This window comes from Gekko japonicus, unplaced genomic scaffold (genome assembly GCF_001447785.1).
Source record: "Gekko japonicus isolate JY-2015 unplaced genomic scaffold, Gekko_japonicus_V1.1 scaffold803, whole genome shotgun sequence".
In the NCBI taxonomy this organism is placed as follows: Eukaryota; Metazoa; Chordata; class Lepidosauria; order Squamata; family Gekkonidae; genus Gekko; species Gekko japonicus.
Window position 1 is genome coordinate 173,021 of NW_015167562.1, and position 25,023 is coordinate 198,043.

The 25,023-nt window shown below is 41.9% G+C and overlaps 1 protein-coding gene across 1 annotated transcript in view; it reads right to left on the bottom strand.

Moving 5' to 3' along the window:
* Positions 1-11,284, bottom strand: part of TMPRSS2 (transmembrane protease, serine 2) — a 59,659-nt gene extending 48,375 nt beyond the window's left edge. The window contains exon 1 of the mRNA XM_015413767.1: positions 11,060-11,284. The gene's annotated coding sequence lies outside the window, so the exon portion shown is untranslated. The remainder of the gene's footprint in view (positions 1-11,059) is intronic.
* Between the last annotated feature and the right edge of the window lie 13,739 nt (positions 11,285-25,023).

Consider the following 25,023-nt stretch of genomic DNA (forward strand, 5'->3'; position numbering starts at 1 on the left):
AGCAGTTAAAAGGATGATAGCATGTGATGTGGCAAACTTCTGCTTGAAATCCTGGAGAGCTGCTGTCAGAGTATACAATACTGATGGACATGGACTGATGGTCTTGGTCTGATTTGGTATAAGGTAGATTCATGTATTCAAACCACTATTGACTATTATTTTAAACTGTTCTATCTTTTTTGACAGGTTAGATTTCCTACTCTAATCTAGGGAGCAGTCAGGAGGAGGGGCTTAGTGCCCTGCCCCACATCTTTTTTTCTAAACTAGCAAAAGCAGAATATGAAAATTTGTTACGTAAGTGTACGTTTGGATTTACATTATTTATACATGGTACAGAATTAAATTTAAGAGTTCTGCCTTTCTCTCAATTTACAAACTGACAGTGCAATACAACTACTACATACCCTTCTTTTCATCAGATTCATCATGCTACAGAAGGGAAAGGGAAGTAGAGTGCAAACATTCAATACTATACAAAAAATGTAAGAGGTTTGAAAAAGCTTCTCACAGTATATACACACCCTACTTCCTGTATCACACATGTACACGTTTTTCCACAAAACTATTTGTTGAAACCCTAATCATCTTAATTGCTTTTCCTTTGAGTCAGTAAACATTCAGGTCAGTAATTTATTTTGTGAGAGAAGTCAAACCAAACACAAACCAGTGAAATGATTAAGAACATGTGCCTTTAGTAAAAAATCTGTTACAACCCTGACCATTACTCAGAGCTTTGACATATGTCAGGTAATCTTTTTCAAGTCACGTGATTTTTTTACATTGACAGTGCAATCCCAAAACAGAGTTACACCTTCTAAGTCTATTGACTTCAATGAACTCAGAATTGTATAGTTCTGCTTAGGAGTACACTGTGAAGCTTTTAAGGGCTCACTCATGTTTTTAAAATCGCAGATTAATTCCAATAGGCTTATTACTTCCCTCAACTGAAGGCCTCACTTCAAAGCTGTCATGGAATGGTTTTTCATATATTTAAGAAATGTATTATCATGCTTTTGTCTCCAATAGGTTCCCCAAAAGGCTTACAACAATACCATTTTAAACTAACCACCCTGAGCCAGCCTGGGATCCACTGGAGTGTTCTATCAAGGGCAAAAATCCATAGTCCACAAGCTTGTTGGTTCTTGCCAAATGGTTCACAACCTCTGAGTGTGCCCAAGCTTTGATCACCTGCAACAGAAGGGAAACAACAGCTCAGCCACTAGGATCTTACACAGCTGGCAAGCCATTTTCCCATAACCCCCCATCCTTGCACACTACAGCGAGAGTAATCCATATTAACAGAGCACGTCCAAATATCATTGCAGTGGTGCATGCTTTAGGACAAATGCTAAGCAGCGCAGAGGATGCTACCTACATGGTACATCCTAATATGTCTACTTCGTTAAAAACAAACTGTTTTACTTCTTCCAGGTTCCTTTTGCATCAACCATGGAAACCACAAAAACTAAAGCTGGTTTCTATATTGTAGTTTGTTTGAAGCATGGAAATCATTTAATGGAGGTTGTACTTTGTCATATCATTTTTATAAGGATTTGGTTGGTTCATCATCTTGTTAATAAAATGTTAATAACCGATTCAAAAATAGTAAATCAGACCAATTCACATGCCAGCATAGGCTACATAGTTTACTGAGTGTTTCATTTAAGCTTCCTGGTGGCACCAAGAGAACCTATTTCTGTATCTATAAAGTACTTGTTGTGTGTCTAGTTGCTCCAACCTTTACAAGTTTTTTTGACTTCTCAGTGCATTTGCCAACTACATTCTTTTAGTTTCCTCTGCTTTCAAGTGGTGTGCAGCATAAGGAGGAGAAGCAGAGGAAGGACACTTCTTGAATTAATTACTTTGTTGTTGATGTTGGCAATCTGAGCAGATGGAAAGAACAGAGCTACCGGAATTGGTTTGGAGACTGTCCAATATCTTCAAGCAGGTGTGAAAGGACCCAGGTGCATGCTGCTACAAAGGAGAGAAAATATATTACCAACACCTCATTTGGATTACCATGCTTATTTTTATTTATTTGGATTTATGTCCCACCCTCCCCGTGGGCAGGCTCAAGGCGGGTAACAACAGTGTAAAATACAACACAGATAAAACCAGATTAAAACAGTACAAAATCCCTACTCCTAAATACCATGTCAGCTCTGATAGAACCATATCAACAGTGGTGGAAGATTTTAAGATGTTAGTGCTAATGTGATGGTAAATGGGGATATCTCGCAGAAGATTGAAATACAAAAAGGAACCAGACAAGGATGCCCATTATCTCCATTACTTTTTATTTTTGCTCTTGAAACCCTAAATGATATGTTGAGAGAAGATTGTCACATTAAAAGACTTAAGTTAAAAGGAGAAGAATATAAATTGCAAGCCTTTGCAGATGATTTGGTATTTATTTTGAAAGACCCACTTTTTTCTATTACTTGACTTTTGGATTCTCTAAGGGAATATGGACAAGTGGCAGGGTTGAGAATTAACTTCAGGAAGACAAAAATGCTGACAAAGAATTGTATGCAAGAACAGATCCAACAATTACAAGAAAAATCCGGTATTGAAGTACAGAAAAAAAGTACTTAGGTATACTCTTAACAAATAGATGCAGCTTATTGTTTAAGGGTAACTATAGTAAACTCTTGAGCTTTATTTAAAAAAGACTTGGAAAATGGAATCAATTTAAATTATCTTTTATGGGAAGAATAGCTACTATTAAGATGAACGTTTTACTGAGAATTCTCTTTTTATTCTCATGGAGGCCATTTTCGGGTCAAACGTTTAAAGGGAAGTCTTTTGTTGGAGGGTTGGATTGATTCACCCTGGTGGTTCTGCGCATGCGCCATGGTAGTCCCCCCCCCATTCTATAGATGAGCGCCTATGCACATGCACAAATTGAGAAACAATAAAAACCTGCCAACACACGTTCCTGCGCGTGGGTAGTGTAGACGTCGGGGAGCAGGATAAGGGAGGTAAGTGTGATCACGATTATCCAGATCAAATATAATCCGGTCAGAACCGGAGCAGTTTAACCCACTCTCAGCATGTCGTCTGTTGGTGTGGCATTTGAATTGAGCCCTTAAGATTCTAATGGAAGTCAGTAGCATGAATGAAGATATGACATACATCATATATATATACAAAAAAACCCTGAGAATGTGCCATTCTAAAATCTTGAAATGCCCATTCAAATAGGTAATTTTCCTACCATAAAATTAATGCACAATTTTGACAAAAATATCATTTTGTCTGAAAAACCACCCATCATGTATCTTTGGGAATGGTTCATATCTAGTGTGTATCAATCCAAGATACTCTTCTAATGTAAGAACTGGAAGGAGGAGATGATGGATTCAGCAATAAGCTAGCTATAGCACCCAATAGTATATGTTAACAGAGTGATAACCTGAATTCTAATTTATTTTGAGGTTCACCCCTCAGGAAACTACATATGTCTTCCCTCCATCCACACACAGCAACAAAATGGGTGCAAACAGAAAAAAAGCCGTTAAAAGTAGGACATCTCAGGACATAATACCACAATAGGCCCAACACATAATGAACTCATCTTAAAAAGCACTTTCCACATTAACTTAAATTCTAAAAGTGAGAACAGCATGCATAGTATCTGATAGCTGGTTTTATTAGCTGCCATATAAACCCAGACAACTCAGTCACTGGACCTAACAACATCAACTACACCATCTAGGGCTTATTCACTTGCTCATCTTCCATTATTGTGTATGCCATTAAATGCCAATAATGCCCCTTTAGTTCTCTACATAGGACAAACAGTTCAAACCCTACACAAGGCTGAGAAACCTTCCAGGACACTCAATGGGAGGGGGACCTCAAAGTAGCTGTTTTATTGCAAAGGAACTTCAGAAACAGGGGGGAATGGGAGACTGCTGAATTACAAGTTATTATAACACTCAGAACAATGGAACCCCCAGGAGTTTACACAGATACCAGGTTCTTATCTCATTATATATGCTAAGTCACTCAGTTCTCACTTATACCCAGAAATCAAACTTTGCTGGTCTTAAAGGTGCCACTGGACTCAAACTTAGTTCCCACATCTGAGGAGGAGGAGGAGAAGATGATGATGATGATATTGGATTTATACCCCACCCTTCACTACCCAAGGGAGTCTCAGAGTGGCTTACAAACTCCTTTCCCTTCCTCTTCCCACAACAGACACCCTGTGAGGTAGGTGAAGCTGAGAGAGCTCTGACAGAAACTGCTCTTTTTCAAGAACAGCTGTACCAGAGCTATGGCTTGCCCAAGGTCATCCAGCCAGGTGCAAGTGGAGGAGTGAGGAATCAAACCCGGTTCTCCCAGATTAGAGTCCGTGCTCTTAACCACTACACCAACCTGGCTCTTTTATTAACTGTATACCAACTTAACTGCTACTTACATATCTTATCTTAACTGCTACTTACATGTTACCTAGTGTGTTATTCCAATCTTAGCTGTATTTATTGCTCAGTTACTTAGGCATCTTGACTCTGATTAGTTCTTCATGGCAACTAGCCTCCCATACCTATATGTAATATTTGAGGAGATCTGTTTCAATGTATCTGAAGGAGTGTACATACTAAGTCTCTCAGTTCCCACTTGTACCTAGAATTGAACTTTATTTCTCTTATAGGTGCCAAAGGACTCAAACCAGTTTCCCACATCTGTTTTTAACTCTTGTATTTGTATGCTAATTTACTGCCATTCACAGAACTTTCTTCCATCCAACCTCAGCTATAATCACCCCAGTACTTATGCATCTTGACTTTAAATGGCCCTGCCTGACAACAACCCCCACCCCTATATGTAATGGTTGAGGAGGTTCTGTTCCACTGTATCTGAGGAAGTATGCTTGCACACAAGAACTTATACCATGAATAAAACTTTATTGTCTTAAAGGTGCCACTGGACACAATCTTTATTAGACTTGCTATAATGCATAGTAACCATGTTACCTAAACTTTTTTCCATTTAAAATCTTATTTAAATCACATGCCCACTTCCTGCTTTCCCAAAACTGCTTTCTGAGAGAGCATTCTATTTTGTCCAAGGTGCGTTAACAGTGGAACTGCTCTCACAACTCAATGATATCAAAGAAATGTATGAAACACCACTGTGGAGCTGTGATGAATGTTTTACATAGTAATAAAGAGAACAGTCTGGCAACAAATGGGAGAGTTGGTAATGGAGAAAAGTGGAATGGAGAATGTCATTAAAGGATTGAAAACAAGGAACAGGGAAGTCCTAGTGCGAAATGTCTGAATGTAGTACAAATGATTGATACCAGCATATTATAGGGTTGCCATCCCCTGATGAGGGCCGGGGTTTTCCTGCTTTCGGGGCCCCCAATCTGTTGCTGGCCAGCTGGCTGATGGGGGGAGCCCCGAGCCAAAGAGCCCCATTGCAGCCATTGACCGGTGATGTCATCACACCGGGCACATCGTGCAGGGGACGCCCTAGGATTTGAGTAAAAACCCTATGGTGATCATAGAGGGTTTTTTTACTTCCGGTAGATGTCATCATGGCACACATGCTTCACGTGCATGACAGAAGACCCCAGGAGCCAGGCTGGAGCCCCCTGCTGGGACAAAGGTAAGACCTGGCAACCCTAGCATATTATGCCACACAGAAGGAGCAGAAAAAGTGAAGTTCCTGAAAAACAAGGGCTTTAAAGAATGAAATATGTGTATACACCAATTATTTCACAGCATGAGGCAGCTAACAGAGCAAAACATAGAATACTAAAAAGTCACCAATTGTTAATAAATAAATAAAAACTAGACCACCCAAACTAGTGTAAAGTAACTCATACGTAGCCACCAAAATGTTTGCCATTGGCCCCATAACTCTAAAAGGCACCAAATTCTGCCTCAAAGATTCAGAGAAGAGCAATACAGCCAAAGGCCTCCAGTTTAAGCCATTTCCAAAAGTAATTTCCAAAGGTGTGCAGGAATGTACTGCCTTATACAACTAACAAAATCTTTCTGGAGAAGGCAACAGAAGACGATTGTAAGCCACTTTAAGACTCCTTAGGGTAGAAAAAAGTGGGGTATAAAAAGCAACTCTTTCTCTTGCCTGGAAGGAAACCCTACTGAATACACTGGGACTTACTTCTGAGTAAACATGCAAGAGATTATGTTGCAAGTTGTATAACAGAGGCAGGACATAAAAATGTAATGTTCACTGTGCACTTATAAAACATACTGAGAGCTTTAAGTAGTTTGGTATGAATATACTCCACCTTTTCAATGTTTTCAAGTTAGCAGTTTTTAGAGTGCCTTTTTGGTTAATTTATAATTAGGGTTGCCAGATGCTCGGAGAAAAATTTAATAGAGTCTTAATGGAGTGTTATTTACCTACAGACCATGAAAAGCTTAACCTGCCTATTTCTACACATTCAGCCTCTACTAAGGGGGGGTAGTATATTTATTGCCATGCCTACGGACAACCCTATACATAATATATTAAGAGAACCAAGAGAGCTTTTGAAAACAATGACTTCAGAAAGAAAACATTTTCCAAATTAAACCATCCTTTGAATATGACTGAATACACCTAGCCTAAAAATCACTGGGATAAAATGTTAAGGGCCAATGTACGTTACAGTAAGTGAATCCGGAAATTTGTACTAAAAGTTTCCGGGTTTTGTGTTTTTTATGTGACAGAATTTCTTTAATGTAACTCAGTGGTACCAGATTCTATGGGAAATTAGAATTGCTGTGAAGTTATTTTGAATATATCAGTAGCAGCTAGATGACCTCTCAGGAAGATACATATAATGCCACTGCAACAAGGATGGTTAATGAAGAGTAATGGTACAGAGGAACGGGAGATTCTTAAAGGTGAAATACTAAAAGCTATCACAAACTATTCCAAACAGAGAGAAAAATATAAGCTAGCTGAAGAGACCAGTGGGGGTGCACAGGAAACTCTGATGAGCTGAAATGTAAAAGGGAAATATACAGGAGACAGAAATAGGGAAGTGTAAACAAGAATGAATACTAAAGAGTATTCAACCTATAAGGACATGACAGAAAGACACCAGAAACAGCTGAGGTTGGCAAAGGATGCCACATGTATTGGTAGTTGGTAGTTCCAATTATTTTTCCAGATCTTTTTTAACAGAATACAGTAGCAACTTAAAGAGCAGCACAGACTACTTTTTCACTCTACCACCCCTCACCTGCTTTTGCACCTGCATAGGAAACTCATAGATGTCTACATTTCCCACATACCCCATATTTCTCAGGTGACTGAGGGAGATGCAGCTGCTTTCTGTGTTTTCACTCTAGAGTTAAGATTACTGTGCAAGCAATTGACTGAATTTGTCAACATATAAGATGAACATTTAATTATTATATCTTCAAATTTAAAGGACACAAAATTCAGCTTGTTATGAAAATGTTCTATCATATTGAATGTTTTTATAATAATAGATTCTCCACTATACATTATAATTGTTATCCACTGTACTGGTCTGGAATCTTTTTTGTTGTTGTTGTCTTGTTACATGCAATTGCTTGTGGACCTACTCCTTTTCCTTTTTTTCCTGTTAACCATCAGGAAAAATAGTACCAGAGCTACTTCTAAGACTCAATCTTAACTATACTGTCTATGCTATGACTTCACTTTAATTGCTTATCCTGGGGACACCTGTCTAGTTTGAAGCATGATTTATGTATGAAGCAACATATGTCATTCAGTGGCAGAGAAATCATCCCTCTTCACATAAAATATTTTACCATGCAAGCTACATGCATACAGTTTAAATAAGTATTGTCTCTTTGCAGTTTAGAATTCCACAATTAGATTGCCATCATACATCACACCACTTTAGAGTCCAGTGGCACCTTTAAGACCAACAAAGGTTTATTCCTTTGTTGGTCTTAAAGGTGCCACTGGACTCTAAATGTGTTCTACTGCTTCAGACCAACATGGCTGACCACCTGAAGGACATAATTCACCTTTATAGAATATCAATTATTATAACTATAATAAAGACTCTGGGTTAGGCATCACAGGTTTAAACTCTTCATGTTATTGTGTATTTAATTTAAAGCTACGTTTTTTACCATAATCCCCCCCCCCAAATACACTACATTGATGATCATATATGCAAGAGGGGAGACTCTTCCCTTCCCACCAAGCAGATGCAGAGTTGGGGGGGAAAGCTTCACACAGTACATTTCTGCCAGTTATATCATTGCTGAAGTGTTGTCAGAAAAGTTGATGTCTCTACCTTTATAATTCCTTTTCTAAGGGACATAGGAGAAGTCCCCAATATTGCATGTTAATTGGAAGAATATATTTGATAAAGGACTGGAGCTTCTGCTCACCTAGAAGCTCAGCCTATAAGTAAAGTGACTGGGGAGTCTCATCTTATTTCAAAGGGCAAAGAACAACAGTACACAAGCTCTTCCATCCATAAGAGTTTTGAACTCAAGCCTTTCTTTTTTATCAAATACATTAACTCACCAGTATTAGATGCTAATGGGAATCGATAATCTACACCTTAGGGGAGAAAAAAAAATTCTAGGTATGAATATCCATAATGTCTACAGGAAACTATCCCAGGTATAGAAATTTCTACAGGCTGGAAGACTGATAGGAAATGCATTTGAAGTGATTTTATATGTGCATTCTAAAAGTCTCTTTCCCATGCAGAACTGTATGCATGCTCCAATAAATCTCAGTAGACTCTGAAGTGCTAATGTTGACACATACCTTAGGGGAGATCAAAGAACTGAGTGTTGGACCTTGTAACAAGTTCCTGTAATGAGTTTCTGCTTCTAAAGCTTATGATGGTCCTGTAAGGACCATTGTTATCACTGCCTCTAGCAACCATTACCCACTACTAGCATATATCCTCCAAAGCTTCAGACATGACGGGTAAACCCTGAACATTAGACACCACCAGTGTTTCTTTTTCTTCCTGTAAAAGGAGAGCACTAAGACACTTTTGACACCAACTCCTCAATATGTATACCCCCACATTTAAACACATTGGCCACCAAGTGGCTTACAATGTAACTGTTCAAAACCACTTCAGTAACATGGAATCCTGCAAAGTCAAAGACCGTCAAGTAAATCAGCTTATATAACAGCTTCATTTTCTTAGAACCATAGGACAACATACCGGCACTTACAATGTAGCTTCCTGGAGATCAGAACAAAGTATGAGTCAAGTGGCACCTTTAAGACCAACAAAGTTTTATTCAAAGTGTAAGCTTTCATGTGCAAAACAGAAGTGTTTTACACACATGAAAGCTTACACTTTGAATACTACTTTGGGGGTCTCAAAGGTGCCACTTGACTCAAACTTTGTTCTGCTGCTTCTGACCAACAGGGCTACCCACCTGAATCTGTGTGGAAATCAGTTAAATGCCAGCATTTTAAGTGGAAGAGAGTAACCTTTGTCCTACAGATGTCATTGCAACTAAACCCATTTAAGTGCAAATAAGTTAGTTTACAGTAGTATGTGGAATGTAAACTAAATCATTTACCAGAAGGATAAATGAACTGACAAGAATATGTAGGATGCTGTTTTCTGCTATGTTTTGTCAGAATGCAAACCAGTTCCGAGAGTAAATATCATTCTGTCAGGACTGCATGATTTTTATCTAGCCAAATAATTCCCAAAGAGAACTCCCAATGGTAACTATTAACTGGTACATCTTTCACAGCTCTCGCCTTCAAGCTTTCTTCTTCCAGTCCATTTAAGACTTTGGACAGTAGTCTGACTGCCTTAACTTTTTATTTGCAGTCAGGCACCATCATTCTCTGAAAGGTCAGATCTACTTGTGTTATTGCAAGTGTAAAAAGTCAGATTCTACTACACCCTTCTTAGCCACTAGCAAACCTGCTGACTGTAACCTGCAAGCAAGACCCTTGGATTCTTGGGTGTGGGTGAATTTTCACATCACTGGTCTTGACCCCAACTTTAACTTCGTTATTTAATATTATTTTTAGCCAGCTTCCCCCTCCCCCTGAAAAAGTATGACCCTGATGTTCTCAACCCTTGGTGGGAAGTCTGGCAACCATTTTGTCTCCACCTTTTCGAGGTTTCTATACTAAACTTTTTAGCAGACTCACAAAATAGATACAAGCCTTGATCAACCCTAAATAGTCTGGTCCTGTAAACAGCCTAGATAAAAGAATGCCTGGAAAGTACATTTAGACTGTTCTGGGCTCTTTAGAGAACAAATAGGAAAGATATATAAGTGAGCTTTGCTCAGGCAACTTGATTTAGACCCAGCTTCACTACAGCCCTTACAACTACAAACGTTGAGCAGAATTTCCAAGTTTTAGGAAAGCACAAAGGTATATATTAAGTTGTTGTTGTTGTTCAGTCGCACAGTCAAGTCCGACTCTTTGTGACCCCACGGACCACATCACATCAGGCCCTCTTGTTCAGGAAGCAACTGAGCATCCCTAGGGGCTCATATGTGGGTTCAGCCACTGCACCATTATCAAATAGAATGTCACAAGAACACATCTGTGTAGGTCATGAGTAGCCCCCGTAGATTATTTCTGCCTAGCATATCTTGAAGACCACCATTGTAATATTTGTTTACCAACCATTTAAAGGCATATTCACATACACATTCTCAGAAGTACAGCCCTACCAACACAACAGAAAGTTCAAACAGAAAAATACCTATCTAGCTAGAGACAGAACATTATCCTAGATCAGCCATATAGCAACAAAGTTGCATTCGCTCTAGCCACAACCCCCAACTGTATTGACTGGTCATACCTGTCTCACATGCATTTGTCTAGTACCCTTTCAACACACGCAAGGTTATGCGGCTGTTTGCAACCAAAAAGAACGGGAGGAGACCGCCAGAGTTCCAGTAAAGACGACTTCTTACATTAAAAACTTTGCGCTTTAAGTATTGTATACAACAAAATGACTGTGTAACTGAGGAGAGCTCTTTCCATCTCGCAGCAGTAGCTCACAAATGAGGGGAGAAAGGCGTATCGCCTTAATTCCGAGACAAGCTTACCCCCAAAAGTTTAACGTGGAGCTTACCCGCGGTAAGAGAACAAGGCTCTTTGTTGCTCAGTTTCAGCCAAGGCGCAGGACGACTTCTCTCCTCACAGACAGTCTCCTTCCACGGGGAGCTGCCTCAGCGCCACTCCGGCCAAGCGCCCTTCCCTGAGGTGAGAGTGAGAATAATAGAATCCCTACGGGCAGGAAGGCAAGTAAACGAGAGCGCCGCGCTCTGCTGCTAGCCGCGAGGAGGTGTTTGTTTCGCGTCCGGAGGAGGAGAGGGAGGCGGTCATTTCCCGCAGCCAACCTCCCGTCACCCTTTATCACTTCATCCCGCAGGCAGGCGGGCGGGATTAATGTCCTATTATTCACCTGCACGAACCGAGAAAGAAAAAGAGGAGGGGCGACCTGTGCCACTTGTGGGAGAATTCGCTAGACTTCCTTCCTCGTAGCGGCAAACAAAAGGGTTTAAACAACAAAAGAAGAGGCTTGATAGCAACGGAACAAGCGCATTCGCTAACTAGTAAACGAGTCTGGTGGTATCTTAAATACTCATCCATTCATCATAGCAAAAGTCACATGCATCAAAGAGATTTTTATGTACGCGTCTGTGTGTAAAAAGTGTGTTAACAGGACATAAAATGTAGGACCTTGATAGACCAGTTTGCATTTATTTTTTTATCATTTGTAATTTACCTTGAGCCTCAGCGAGGAACGCTCACTGAGCCAAATAAAATAAAATATGTCGAAGGGCCAAAATCGAATAAAATATTTAATTTGAATTAGGTATTAATTTTTAAAAAAAGAAGGAAAGTGTTCCTCAAATGGTAGAGCAGCACCAAAGGATTTTTTTATTTTATTTTATTTTTTTGCTTTTTTAAAGTATTACTTCAGTGTTTACAAAGATATGCATTCATCTCTTCACATACTTTTGTAAAAATTCAAACTGGTGGAAGCTTTGGAGAGTATTTCATTTATAGATACTACTATCCAGTGCAACCTAACATCAACCAAATTTTCTATAGATTAAGAGGAGCTTGAAGAAAATGAAGGCTCCAGTCCTGGTGTTATTAGAATACAGGACGAGGATCTGGGAGACCCCAGCTCAGACCCCCACTCTGCCCATGGAAGCTCTCTGGGTGACCTTGGACAAGACTTACACTTTCAGCCTAACCTACCTCACAGGGTTGTTATGGGGATAAAAATGGAGGAGAGGAGAATGGTGGAAGCTGCTTTGGGTTCCTGCTGGGGAGAAAGGGGTATATGTGAAGTAAATAAATGAATAAAAATATTGAGTTTAGCAGCATGTACTTCTGAATGTACATCCTATAGGATTGAACCACACTGTGTAGGTTGTAGTTTACAGGCAGATAAGATAAAAGGAATAGTTTAAAAAAAATGCAATCATTTGAAAAGTTTGTTTTGATTTTTGTGTGTGTTTTTTTTCAGCAGCTCTGAGTTTGTAGTAGCCATAACTCATATTATGAACACAAAAGTGACTTTAATCTTGTATTCTCTCTCACATGGATGGGTGTGGAAATTCATGTGATCTCACTTCCTAAACATGATGTGGAGCTCACAATGAGATCACGTTAAAAATACAGGTAAGGAAGTCAACCAGAAATGTCAGAAGAGGAAACCTACCTTTGGTATCATTCACAAAACTCTCGTGACTATTTCTTTGTAATAGAGCAAAATAAGACTACCCTTCTAGTTCCTTCTTTGCCATGAAGTCACTGGGTGATCTTGATTCAGTCACTATTTCTCCATCTTAGCCTACTGACTGGCTGGTTGTGAGAATAAAATTGAATGGGGGGAGGTACAATCAATAAATACAGTTTTTATATAGGAGTGCATTGATTCAGTGGAACAGAGAAGCTAGGGTAACGTAGTACAATCACATCTCCAGTTTAAGTAACATATTCATAAGCAGGATGACTATAAACTAGTGTCAGGTGGGTAGCCGTGTTGGTCTGAAGCAACAGAACAAAGTTTGAGTCCAGTGGTACCTTTTAAGACCAATGAAGTTTAATTCTGGGTATAAGTTTCGTGTGCATGCACACTTCATCAGACAGTGTGTTTGTCCTTAATATAACTGGCAGCCTATTCATATGCGAGTTTATTTAGAAACAAGCCACACTGTATTTAATGGTGTTTACTTCCTGGTAGCCCTGACCTGGATAGCCCAGGCTAGCTGGATCATGTCAGATCTCTGAAGCGAAGCAGGGTCAGCCCTGGCTAGTATTTGGATGGGAGACCTCCAGCTAGCTCACACTAACTCAGCTTAGAGGGAAAACTGGTCCTAAGCTGTCCTGAGTATTTTTCTTGTAGAAGGGCAGGACTTAGATTCAGCCTTTTCATTTACGGGTGGAAAACACAGGCTGTGTTTCTATATTTACATGAGAATAAGCCCCATTGAACTCAACAGAATTTACTTACACACATTTTATTATTCGCAGAATTAGAGATGTTTCAATTACCTTAAACTACTGTAACCAAGATCCTTGTTACTCTATATTTTAGGTTGTTCCCTTTCCCTGACCCTGTAGAGTTGTAGTTTTAGAAAAGCAATAAAAAATGTGTATATATATATAAAAAAACCTAAAGCAGCAGTAATAACAATTCCCATTATATTTAAGAAACCCAGCACTAAAAACCAAAGCCAATTAAACTACAGATGGGAAGGGCTTAATCCCTTTTGAAGACCATCTGGAAAATGATCGTGAGGGGGCTAGCTAGGTCTCCAGGGGGCAGGGAATTCGAAAATAGGGTGTATGTGAGTGAAGACCTTTTCAAATTTCTCATCAGTAATTGCCTGTTGCAGAGTTAGCACATGGAGAACGCATATTCTGAAGATCGCTGGCTACAGGCAGGTTCAGTGTATGTAATTGTAACATGATGCACATTGGTGCAACAAATCCTAACCTTATATATATACTGATGACATCTGAACTGGCAAAGACTTGGGGTCATGGTGAATAGCTCTATGAAAATGTGTGTGGCAGTGACCAAGAAAAGGGCAAATTCTATGCTAGAGATCAGGGGTCATTTCGTAGAAAAAGAGCTAGGGGAACTCATTAGCATAACTCATTAGCATATGCCACACCCCCTGACATCATAAGGCCCGGCGGTGGACCTGCAAGGCCGGCGGGAGTGCGAGGAAGCCCTGCCAAGGCCCTCCCTGACCCCAGGCAGGCAGGGGTGGGGAGAGGCGGGGAGGAAGTAACTTACCCTCCCTCTTCTCCTGCCTCCTCCTGGCTGAATGAGGGCTGGAAGCGGGGCGGCCGGAAGCAGGGGGCGGGGCTTCGTCGTGTGCCCCACCCCCCGCACCTCATCCAGGGGAACTGCGATCCCCCGCGATCCCCCCCGACTCGACCTCTGCTAGAGATGATTTGAAATTGATTGAAAACAAACCCACCAAGAGCAGCATAATGTTCTTAGGTCTATCTGGCTGTCAAATTTGGAATACAGCACAGTTTTTGCGGCTACATCTCAGAAAAGATAATTTAGAGCTGGCAAAGGTACAGAAAAGGGATACAAAATGATTTCTCTACACAGAAAAGATTTGGAACTTTTCAATTCAGAGAAAAAATGACTGGGAAGAAGGAGACATGATACACTATGCATGTTATGAGAAAATGGATAGGTGGGATTTTTTAGTCTAAGGAAACAAGACAAGATAGAAATATTTTAAAATATTTTAAAATATATTATTTCTCCTCCCACAACATAGAATTCACTACCACAACATATAGTAAGAGTGCTTTGAAAGGAGTTTAAACAAATTCATGGGGAAAGGTCTATCAATGATTATTTACCAGTATAATAAAATGGAACATGCATCTTCGGAGGCAGTAACATTTTAACAATTTCTTCTTGAGGTTACTTTTTCCTCACTTTTAAGAACAGTTGCTCTAGCTCATCGGTCCCCAACCTTTTTGAGCTTGAGGAAACATTTGGAATTCTGACACAGCATAGTGGCATAGCAACAAAATGGCTGTCACAAGAGGCAGATCCAGCCACAAAATGATTGCCACAGTCTAACTTCAGTAACACAGTGTAGATCCCTGTGGTGTGGTGGCAGCTGCTGCCAAAGCAACATTTTTTAAAAATCTGCAGAGCCAATCAGATCTTCAATAGCCAGTCAGAAGACTTGCTGGGCAAAAGCCCCACCTGGCCCCGCCCACTTTCTAGAAACACTTGGCAGGCACCAGAAAATATGTTGGTGGGGTGCCATGGAGACCCCTGCTCTAACTATTTGGGCTTGCTCCTTCTTACTCAAAAACTATAGTAATTAATAGCAGGTGTCTGCAATACTCAAGCCATAATATGCAAGGATGAGTATGCATAGTAATTATCCATGAACATTGTTATTTATGTAGATGAGCATATATTTACTATCAAGAAAGCAATACTAAAATAATGTGTGATGCATACAGGAAGACAAAGCTGACAACACCTAATTTTTAGTGTCTGTGGAAAGTCTCAGCTGTTTAAAACAGGAGTATCCCGTTTCCATTTTTAAAAAAATAAACATCTCCTGTACTCAGCAGGTACTGTGTATAGTTTATACAGTACTTTTGATCAGCAAAATTTTCTTTATCCCTGCAAGACCATGGTCATTACTCTGCCTATTTTGCAAACATGATCTCAAGGATTGCAAGGAATGCTTTGGTTTTCCCATTGCTCTGATGAGAAAGTCTCAATTGTTGAAGCTGTTGTCCCATTCATGAAAATCTCTTAATGGTTTAGGAGACCTTCCAGGGTCTACACCATGACATCCTAAACCAGTCTACTCAGAATCCCACACAAGTCAATGGAGTTTACTCCTAGCCTAGGAATGTGCCCTTAGAATTGCACTTGAAAAAGTCCTTTTTTTCCAGCCTCAGTGTTTTTTGAGGACAAATTAAATAAAGACCATCTTGAGAACTGGGAGAAAGAACCTAGAAGAGAGCTGCTGGGAATGTGAGTTCCTAAACTGCTAAACTACTGGGGAGCATTAACTGAGGTTGCTTTATGAGAGAGAGTTTGAGGGTGAGAGGGTGTTTGTAGCCTGCTGGAGAGTGATGTTTTTGTCTGGATCTGTTTGACTCTTTTGTCTGGTCTACTGCTCATTGAGCAAGGTTTGTTTGCCTGGGGCTGATTGCAGACCCCACCTTCCATTGTTGCTGCTGGGAGGCAGGCATTCTGGGCCTCTTAACTGTAAGGCTCCTCCTAGGCAGAGGTGCGAGCTAAAGGGTGAGAGTCTAAGGCAGTGATGGCGAACCTTTTAGAGACCGAGTGCCCAAACTGCAACCCAAAACCCACTTATTTATCGCAAAGTGCCAACACGGCAATTTAACCTGAATACTGAGGTTTTACTTTAGAAAAAACAACTCATACATTAACTTAAGATGATCCAAACAAAGTAAGGAAAGCAATCCCAAATGCTTTCATTTACTTAAAATTATTTGGCAGAGAATTTGACACTTTAATGATGGTCTAGGTTTAGCTGGGGCGATGGCACGTGTGCCCACAGAGAGGGCTCTGAGTGCCACCTCTGGCACCCGTGCCATAGGTTCGCCACCACTGGTCTAAGGGCTTGTGGCTCTTAGGCTGAGGATCAGACCTGGGGCCCCACATCACTCTAGGTACCTTTAAACCACTAACCAGTTATGAAGGTAGAAAGCCAGCAGGGAAGTGGAGGCTATCCAGTGTTTTACAGAGAGTGCCATATGTATGATTATCTACCCACTGGGTGGAAATCATGGGAGTGTGCTCACTGCATGGAGCTCATGGCTCTCAGGGAGCAGGTCCATTCCCTTGAGGGGAAAAAGAAAAAGAGTTGGATTTATACCCCACCCTTCACTCAGAGTCTCAGAGCAGCTTACAATCTCCTTCCCTTCCTCTCCCCACAACAGACACCTTGTGAGGTAGGTGGGGCTGAGTGAGCTCTGAGAGAACTGCTCTTGAGAGATCTATGACTGACCCAAGGTCACCCAGCTGGCTGCATGTGGAGGAGTGGGGAATCAAATCTGGTTCTCCATAATAGAGTCTGCCGGTCTTAACTACTACACCAAACTGGCTAGGGTTGCTGACCTGGAGAAGCTCAGGCAAAAGCTCTTTGTGGAAGAGACCCTCAGGGAATTGCCAGAACAGTCCCCCTCCTATGCTGACACCTCTTCTGCTGTTCTGGAGAGTGAGAGTCTTGAGGACGGAAGTCATCAGTCTGAGGATGAGGGATGTGATCCCTTAGAAGGGAGCCCTTCCTTGGGCGATGGATTGATATCCTTTCATACTGAGGATACTTCTGAGGGGCTGGGGGGAGATGGGTTTCTGGAAGTCGGTGATTTGACCATTAGGAATATAGAGAGTGGGGTCTGTGACAGGCATTTTGACTCCATGGTGACTTGCCTGCCTGGTCTGATGGTTGCAGACATCATATACTGTATAGATAGGTTGATAGGAGTTGGATAAGTGCATGTTGGCACCAATGACATTGGAAATGTGGTTGTATTCTCCAGGAGGAAAAATTTCAGTTACTAGGCAGAAAGTTAAAGGACAGGACCTCAAAGGTAGCATTTTCAGAAGTGCTGCGGGTTCCATGCTCAGGGCCAGCTAGACAGGCACAGATCAGATGTCTCAATGCATGGATGAGAAATTGGTGCCAGGAGGAAGGGTTTTGATTTAGGCCCTGGGGAACTTTTTGGGACAAGCAAAACCTGTGCAAAAGAGACAGGCTTCACTTGAATCAAAAGGTAACCAGTGGTGTACATCAAACAGGGCATAGAAGAAAATGAATTAGAAAATATCATGGGAATTAACTCCCCGATAGAAGCTATATGAGTGGAAATACTGGGCCCCAAGGGTTGCTTAGAAGTGGGGGTGTACTATCATGCACCTGATCAAACCCTTGAGGCTTATCTTGAAATGGAGGAAATAAGGGGGGTGACTAAAGCAGGTAATGTTATACTGGGATACTTTAACTACCTTCACATTGACTGGGTAAGCATGTGTTTGAGTCATGCTGTAGAAATGGGATTCCTAGACATAATAAATGACTGTGCACTGATGAGAATGGATACAGAAAGTGTTATTTATGGCTGAAATGGACAAACTAACAAGAAAACTTAATAACAGAGAAGATCAAGAGTTTTTTGAAAAGTGGAGTGACTTTAAAGAATATTTTGAAAAAAATTGGGATGTAAAACATAATTTACTGTGTTTTGATAATTATTAAGATAGAAGAATGTATATGATTTGGAGGACTAGAATAGATACTGTTACCTGGAAATATGTAAACAAAATTGAGAAGATAGAAAGTAAAATATAAGGAGAAAGAGAGGGAGGAGCATTGCGGGAAGCCACTGTAAGGGGGGGGGAGGTAAGAAATATGGGTATATGTTGTTTGTAATGTATTGTTGGACATGTTGATATATCCAAAAATAAAAAGTTTTGAACTAAAAATAAATAAATGACTGTGCACTGGAACAGTTGGTCATGGAGCAAACCAGTGCAGTACTGATCTTGGACTTGGTTCTGAGTGGGTTTCAAGACCTGGTGAGAGATGTAGAGGTTATGGGAACAGTTACCACAGTGCTGTTAAGTTAAGCATTCAAGTCAATGGAAAGTTACTCCTACAGTCCAAAACTATAGCATTTGATTTCAAAAGAGGGAACTTTACAAAAATGAGGGGAATACTAAAAAGAAGCTGAAGCTATTTAAAACTAGCTTAGAAGCTATTTAAAACTACAACTAATTGAAGCCCAAATAGAATACATTTCACAGGTTAGGAAAGGCACTGCCATGTCTAAAAGAAGGCCTGCGTGGTTAACAATGCAAGTCAAGGACCCTATAAAAAAATAAAGAAGCTTCTTTTAAAAAGTGGAAAGTCTGCCCCAGTGAATTGAACAGGAGGGACCTCAGGCTCTAGCAAAAGAAATGTAAGTCAATAATTAGGCATGCAAAAAAAGTTTTTGAGGAACGGCTTGCTAAAAGCATCAAGACAAATAATAAACATTTTTTTCAATTTATCCAGCACAGGAAACCAGACAGAGAAGCAGTGGGGCCTTTGGATGACAAAGGAATAAAGGGATTCCTAAAGGAAGATGGGGTGATGGTGGAGAAGCTCAATGGCTTTTTCGTTTCTGTGTCCACTGTGGAAACTGTAGGGCATGTACCCATGCCACAGCCCTTATTTTCAGGAAAAGAGTCTGAAAAACTGAGTCAAACTGAGATGATCAGAGTTGAAGTTGTAGACCTATTAGGGAAATTAAAAACTGATAAGTCTCCAGGTCCTGATGGCATACACCTGAGAGTTCTTAAAGAACTCAGGTGTGAGATAGTTGATCTACTAACCCATATATGTAACCTATCACTAAATTCTGCTGCTGTACCACCAGGAAAGTAGCAAAAGTGACACCAATTTTTTTTAAAAGTGGGTCCAGATGGGAACTAGGAAATTACAGGCCAGTCAGCTTAATGTCTGTCCCAAGCAAATTAGTAGAAACTGTAATCAAAGACAGAATTGTTAGGCACACAGAAAGACAAAGCCTGCTGAGAGAAAATTAAGGTTGCCAGGTCTGGGTTGAAAAATACATGGAGACTTTGGGGGTGGATCCAGGAGAGGGTGGGGTTTGGGGAGGGGAGGGGCCTCAGCATGGTACAATGCCATAGAGTCCACCCTTCAAAGCAGCCATTTTCTCCAGGGGAGCTGATCTTTGTCAGCTGGAGATCAGTTGTAAAAGTGGGAGATCTCTAGGCCCCACCTGGAGTGTGGGGACCCTACAGAAAATCAGCATGCCTTCTGCAAAGGAAAACCGTGCCTCACCAACCTTTTGGCATCCTATCAGAAAGTGAACAAGCATGTAGAAAATGGTGACCCAGTAGACATTACATACCTGGAATTTTGACAGGGTACCTCACCAAAGACTCCTGAGTAAACTCAGCAGTTTGGGGATAAGAGGACAGGTTCTCTTATGCAGGGCCGGCTCACCCGCTAAGCGAACTAGGCATTCACCTAGAGCGCCGGGCCCTGGATGGGGCGGCGGGCCCTGGATGGGGTGCAGGGGAGGCTACAAAAGCCTGTGCACCATTGCTGCTCTGCTCCTCTGGCCGCTGGTGCCATTGGTGCTGCTGGGCGAGCTGGCGGAGGGCGCAGTGGCTGAGGAGGTGCAGGGCGAGGTGGAGTGAAGGGCCAAGTACGGAGGGGGCACCAAGGCAGGGAACCAGTGCACCAAAGTTGCTCCCTGCCCAGGGGCCCCCAGCTGCCTGGCTCGCCTCCTGCCGCCGCCGCTCTCTGCCATCTGACTGGCCCTGCCGCTGCCTTGCTGCTTGCTTTAGACTCACCCTGCCGCCACTGGTGGCAGCAGGAGGCAACCCAGGCAGAGGCGCAGAGGCATCCGGAGACGTGTCCAGGAGCCAGCTAGCTGGGCGGAGAGGAGTGCTCCGGGCACGGGGAGACCAGGGAGTTTCCGCTGCCCCTCCAGACCGCCCCCCACCCAGCACCAAAAAGGGTGGGTCTTTAAACCAGCTTGGGTCGCCACACACGAAAGCCCGTTCCTCCGCTGGCTGCTTTTCCACGGCTTGGCTTGCTGCGTGGCCCCGGCTTTCTGGGGGGGGGGCCTGCGAGGAGGACGAGGCACGGTGGCGAGAGGAGGGGAGCCCCCCACCTGGCCTCTCTTCCACCAGGTCCATAAGGACAGGAGAGGGTTCAAACAGGAGGGTGACCGCAGTCATCTCCCCCCCCCCTCTGGCGTTCCTTGCCTCGTTCCTGTGAGAGGTGCCAGGGAAGCAGCCAACTCCTACCTTGCCCCCCCCCAGGGATTGGAGGGAGGCCCTTCAGCCTTGCCCGGACTGCAACCTCCTGGCACCGGAGCCATCGGCAAGTACCACTGTGCCCTCCTGCAGCTCAAGGGGGGGAGAAGAAGGGGCCCGTGCACCTCGAGGGAAGCAGCTAAGGTGTGGCGCGCGTTCCTTCTCTCCAGGCCCCGCCTGGAGGTTGGTAACCCCATGATTGGTGGGCATGGGGCACCAGAAGATAGCCCCGCCTACGGCTCCAAAAAACCTCGGGACAGTCCTGCTCTTATGGATTAAAAACTGGTTAAATGACATGAAGCAAAGAGTAGGAATTAATGGCCAGTTCTCACGATGGAAGGAAGGATGCAGTGGGGTCCCATAACGATTGTTATTGGGGCCAGCACTATTTAATTTATTCACAAATGATCTGGAACTAGGGGTGAGTAGTGTAGTGGCCATGTTTTCAGGATGGTGAAAACCAAAGCTAACTGTGAAGAGCTCCAAGAGGACCTCCACAAACTGTGTGAGTGGGCAACAATGTGGCAACTGAAGTTCAGTGTTAGTAAGTGCAAGGTGATACACATTGGGACAAAAAATTCCAACTTCAGGTATAGGCTAATAGGGTCTAAAATTGCTGAGACTGAGAAGGAAGAAGATCTTGGGGTCATAGTGAATAGCTCAATCAAAGTGTCAACCCAGTGTGCTGCAGCAGTGAAAAAGGCAAGCTCTATGTTAGGGGTTATTAGGAAAGGAGTTGAGAATAAAATGGCCAATATTGTAATGCCCCTGTATAGATATATCGTTAGGTCTCATTTGGAATACTGAGTACGGTTCTGGACACCATAACTCAAAAAGGGGGTTGCAGAGCTGAAAAAAGTACAGAGGGTGGCAACCAAGATGATTAGGGGGTTGGAGCACCTTCCCTATGAGGAAAGGCTGAAGAGTCTGGGAGTTTGCAGTTTAGAAAAGAGACGACTAAGGGGGGACATGATAGAGGTTTGTAAAATTATGCATGGGGTGGAGAGAGTTGACAAAGAGAACTTTTTCTCCCTCTCCTAAAATACTAGGTCAGGGGCATCCAATGAAGCTGATGGGCAGTGGGTTCAAGAAGGACAAAAGGAAATGTTGCTTTACACAGAGAGTGGTTAAATGTGAAATTCACTGCCAAAGGATGTACTGATGGCCACAGGAACAAACAGCTTTAAAAGGGGATTACACAGATTCATGGAGGTTAAGTTTATCAGTGGCTACTAGCCACGGTGACTGAGGGGAACTTCCACATTCAGAGCCACTAATCCTCTGAATCCCAGTGCCAGGAAACAACATTGGGGCAAGGCCTGGGCCTCTATGTGCTGTTGTTGGCCATCTATTCTAGAGGAACTGGTTGGCCACTCAGTGAGACAGGATGATGAACTAGATGGACCGGACCACTCGTCTGATCCATCCAGGGCTCTTCTTATGTTCTTATGCTGATCAACAGTGCTATGTAAAGGATAGCTAGTAGTAGTCAATGCTGAATATGCAACACTCTTCTAAAAAATGGAAACAGGATAGTCCTAATTAAGTACACTTATTTGGTTCTCTCTCTCTCTCTCTCTCTCTCTCTCTCTCTCTCTCTGTGTGTGTGTGTGTGTGTGTGTGTGTGTGTGTAGTGGTGGAGGAATGCTGTTAAATACTGGGTTCCATGGATGTTCCGACCCCAAGCCTAGTGATCAGTTCTCCTTTATTAGTGATTCAGCAGGCACAAAAAGCAAAAAGCCAGGGCAACTGCCCTGTTTAAATATCATGCAACCTCACCCACTTCCCCAAACAGCTACTAACAATAGGCCATTGTCAGAACCATTAATTCATAATTGGCCACCTCCAGAGTCCTGGTGGGCTTTTGTTCTAGAGTTCCAAGCTCAGCCAGTCTCTGGTAGAAACAGTCCTAGAATGTTCCAGTCCCAATACATAACAAATGCAAAGATAGATCATGCATTCAGCTATATTTCTTGGGCTGCAGTCACACACATTAAGTAATCCACTTTCAATGCACTTTTCAACTGGATTTTGCCAGTTCACACAGTAAAATCCAGTTGGAAAGTGCATTGAAAGTGGGTTATTTAGTGTGTGTGACTGTAGCCTTGGTAGAACTTAACACACAGCTGTATAGCTGAGGACCCAGGGATGCTTTACCTTTTCATGCCTGACCTGATGCCTATTGCCTCATCCCCTGTATCCCATCCAGTATATCCTCTGGTTTATCCTATTGTATCAAAAAGAAAACTGTTTTGTTTTTGTTTTTTAAAGTTGCTTAGAAAAAGTGGTTCCACTTAAGTGAAAGGTATGGGGAAACATTATTTTACATTCTCCCTTGCCTTCTAGACAACTCTTAAATATACAGGAGGCCTCTCAGGTTTTGGACAGAAGAATGAAATGCTTCATCATCACAAACACCTACTTGGAAAAAAAACAGTTAAAAAACACAGATACAACACTTTCACTTGATATGTAATTTTGTATGTAGATGTGGCCATCTGACAAACTTTTAAATGAAACAAACAAAGAAGAAGAGATTGGATTTATACCCTGCTCTTCACTACCCAAAGGTGTCTCAGAGCGGCTACAAACTCCTTCCCCTTCCCCTCCCCACAACAGACACCCTGTGAGGTAGGTGGGGCTGAGAGAGCTCTGACAGAGACTGCTCTTTTTCAAGAACAGCTGTGCCAGAACTATGGCTAGCCCAAGGTCATCCAGCAGGTGCAAGTGGAGGAGTGGGGAATCAAACCCGGTTCTCCCAGATTAGAGTCCACGCACTTAACCACTACATAAAACCTGAAGAAACTAACAGCCCAGTCTGAGATTATTTTACTTCAAAGTAAATTCCATTTATTTGTGCAATTTATTCATAAATATGTATATTTAGGTTTGTACTCTAAGCTGGATACAACCAACTGTGGTGAACAAGGGAGGAAGAAGTCCTCCTTGACCTCCAAAAAGGCTGTGCTCAAAAGGATCTTGCATGGACAAAAGTCATGTGGGATGGAAGAACTGTATGGAGGGAAATTGGTTTTTTTCCCTTCCCAGATAATGAGAAATGCAACCTAAAATGTCAATTCAAAAATGTTTTACACTTGAAACTGGTTTGTCGCTAAGGAAAGTGTGGAATATGATGCTCACAGAGAAAATCTCTGCATATAGAAAGATTTGGAAGGGGACAGAGATTCACAAAATAAATTCACTCTCTGGTTCCCCATCAGCACATACTGCAATAAAATCAAGCCAAATGTATCAGTGGAAATGGAAATGTTGAATTTTGTTTAATTTCATGTTATTTTATTAATTATAAATATAATTACATATGTTGTATGTTTCCTGCTCTGTTTTTTTCCAAAGATATTCTCCAAGTACTTTTTAGTCTGATTGAGATCTTGAGAACTGATTGAGGATACCAGGAACACAGGAAATGTCTGATCCTTTGTTTTCAGCTCAATGAAAGAGAGATGCCACATACAGCTAGCTAAAACCAGGGCTGAAATACAGGATCTAATTATAGCAACAGTTACCATTAATGGGTAACCATTAATGAAGTGGCTAGAAGGATTTATTATATAAAAAACCTCTTTGGTATCTAGAGTCATTCCCCATGAGTGTGTGTGTTTTCATAGTGGACAGGCTTAAGACTTAAGAGTTCTTTATGTGGTTATAGTACATGCATAGCTCTTACTTGTTTATAAATAAAAAAGGATCTACCTTAACCAAATCTCTTTTATACAACAGGAAGTCTCCCTTAGATTATTCGTCTCACATAGGCAAATTCAGTATGTACTAGTCAGTGACAGTAGAGCAAAAGGGGCAAGAAATAAACCCGGCCAACGAGGAAGATGCAATTCTCATATCGCTGGTGGCTGGAATTTTATTTTGCACTTGAGGCCAGTTTCTCTGATACTTCCTACCAGATCTGCATCACATTAGATGCATGACGCAGCTATAGATCCAGTTGAACAGGTAATTTGAATACTTTTGTGACCACAATAGCTCAAGTAAATCTGGCTTCTGATAAAGCAAGCCATTTTATGACTAGCTGTTAATTTCACACAAACGGTATGCTAGTGAACAATAATTCAAACAGTTGTTACAGATCAGCAAAGTAATGAGTAGATGTGGGGGGTTTCCATATGAGGACAGGCATGTAATTTCCTGCTGCTGTAGCTGCCAGTATAGCACAGCAACAGTGTGGCTTGCGC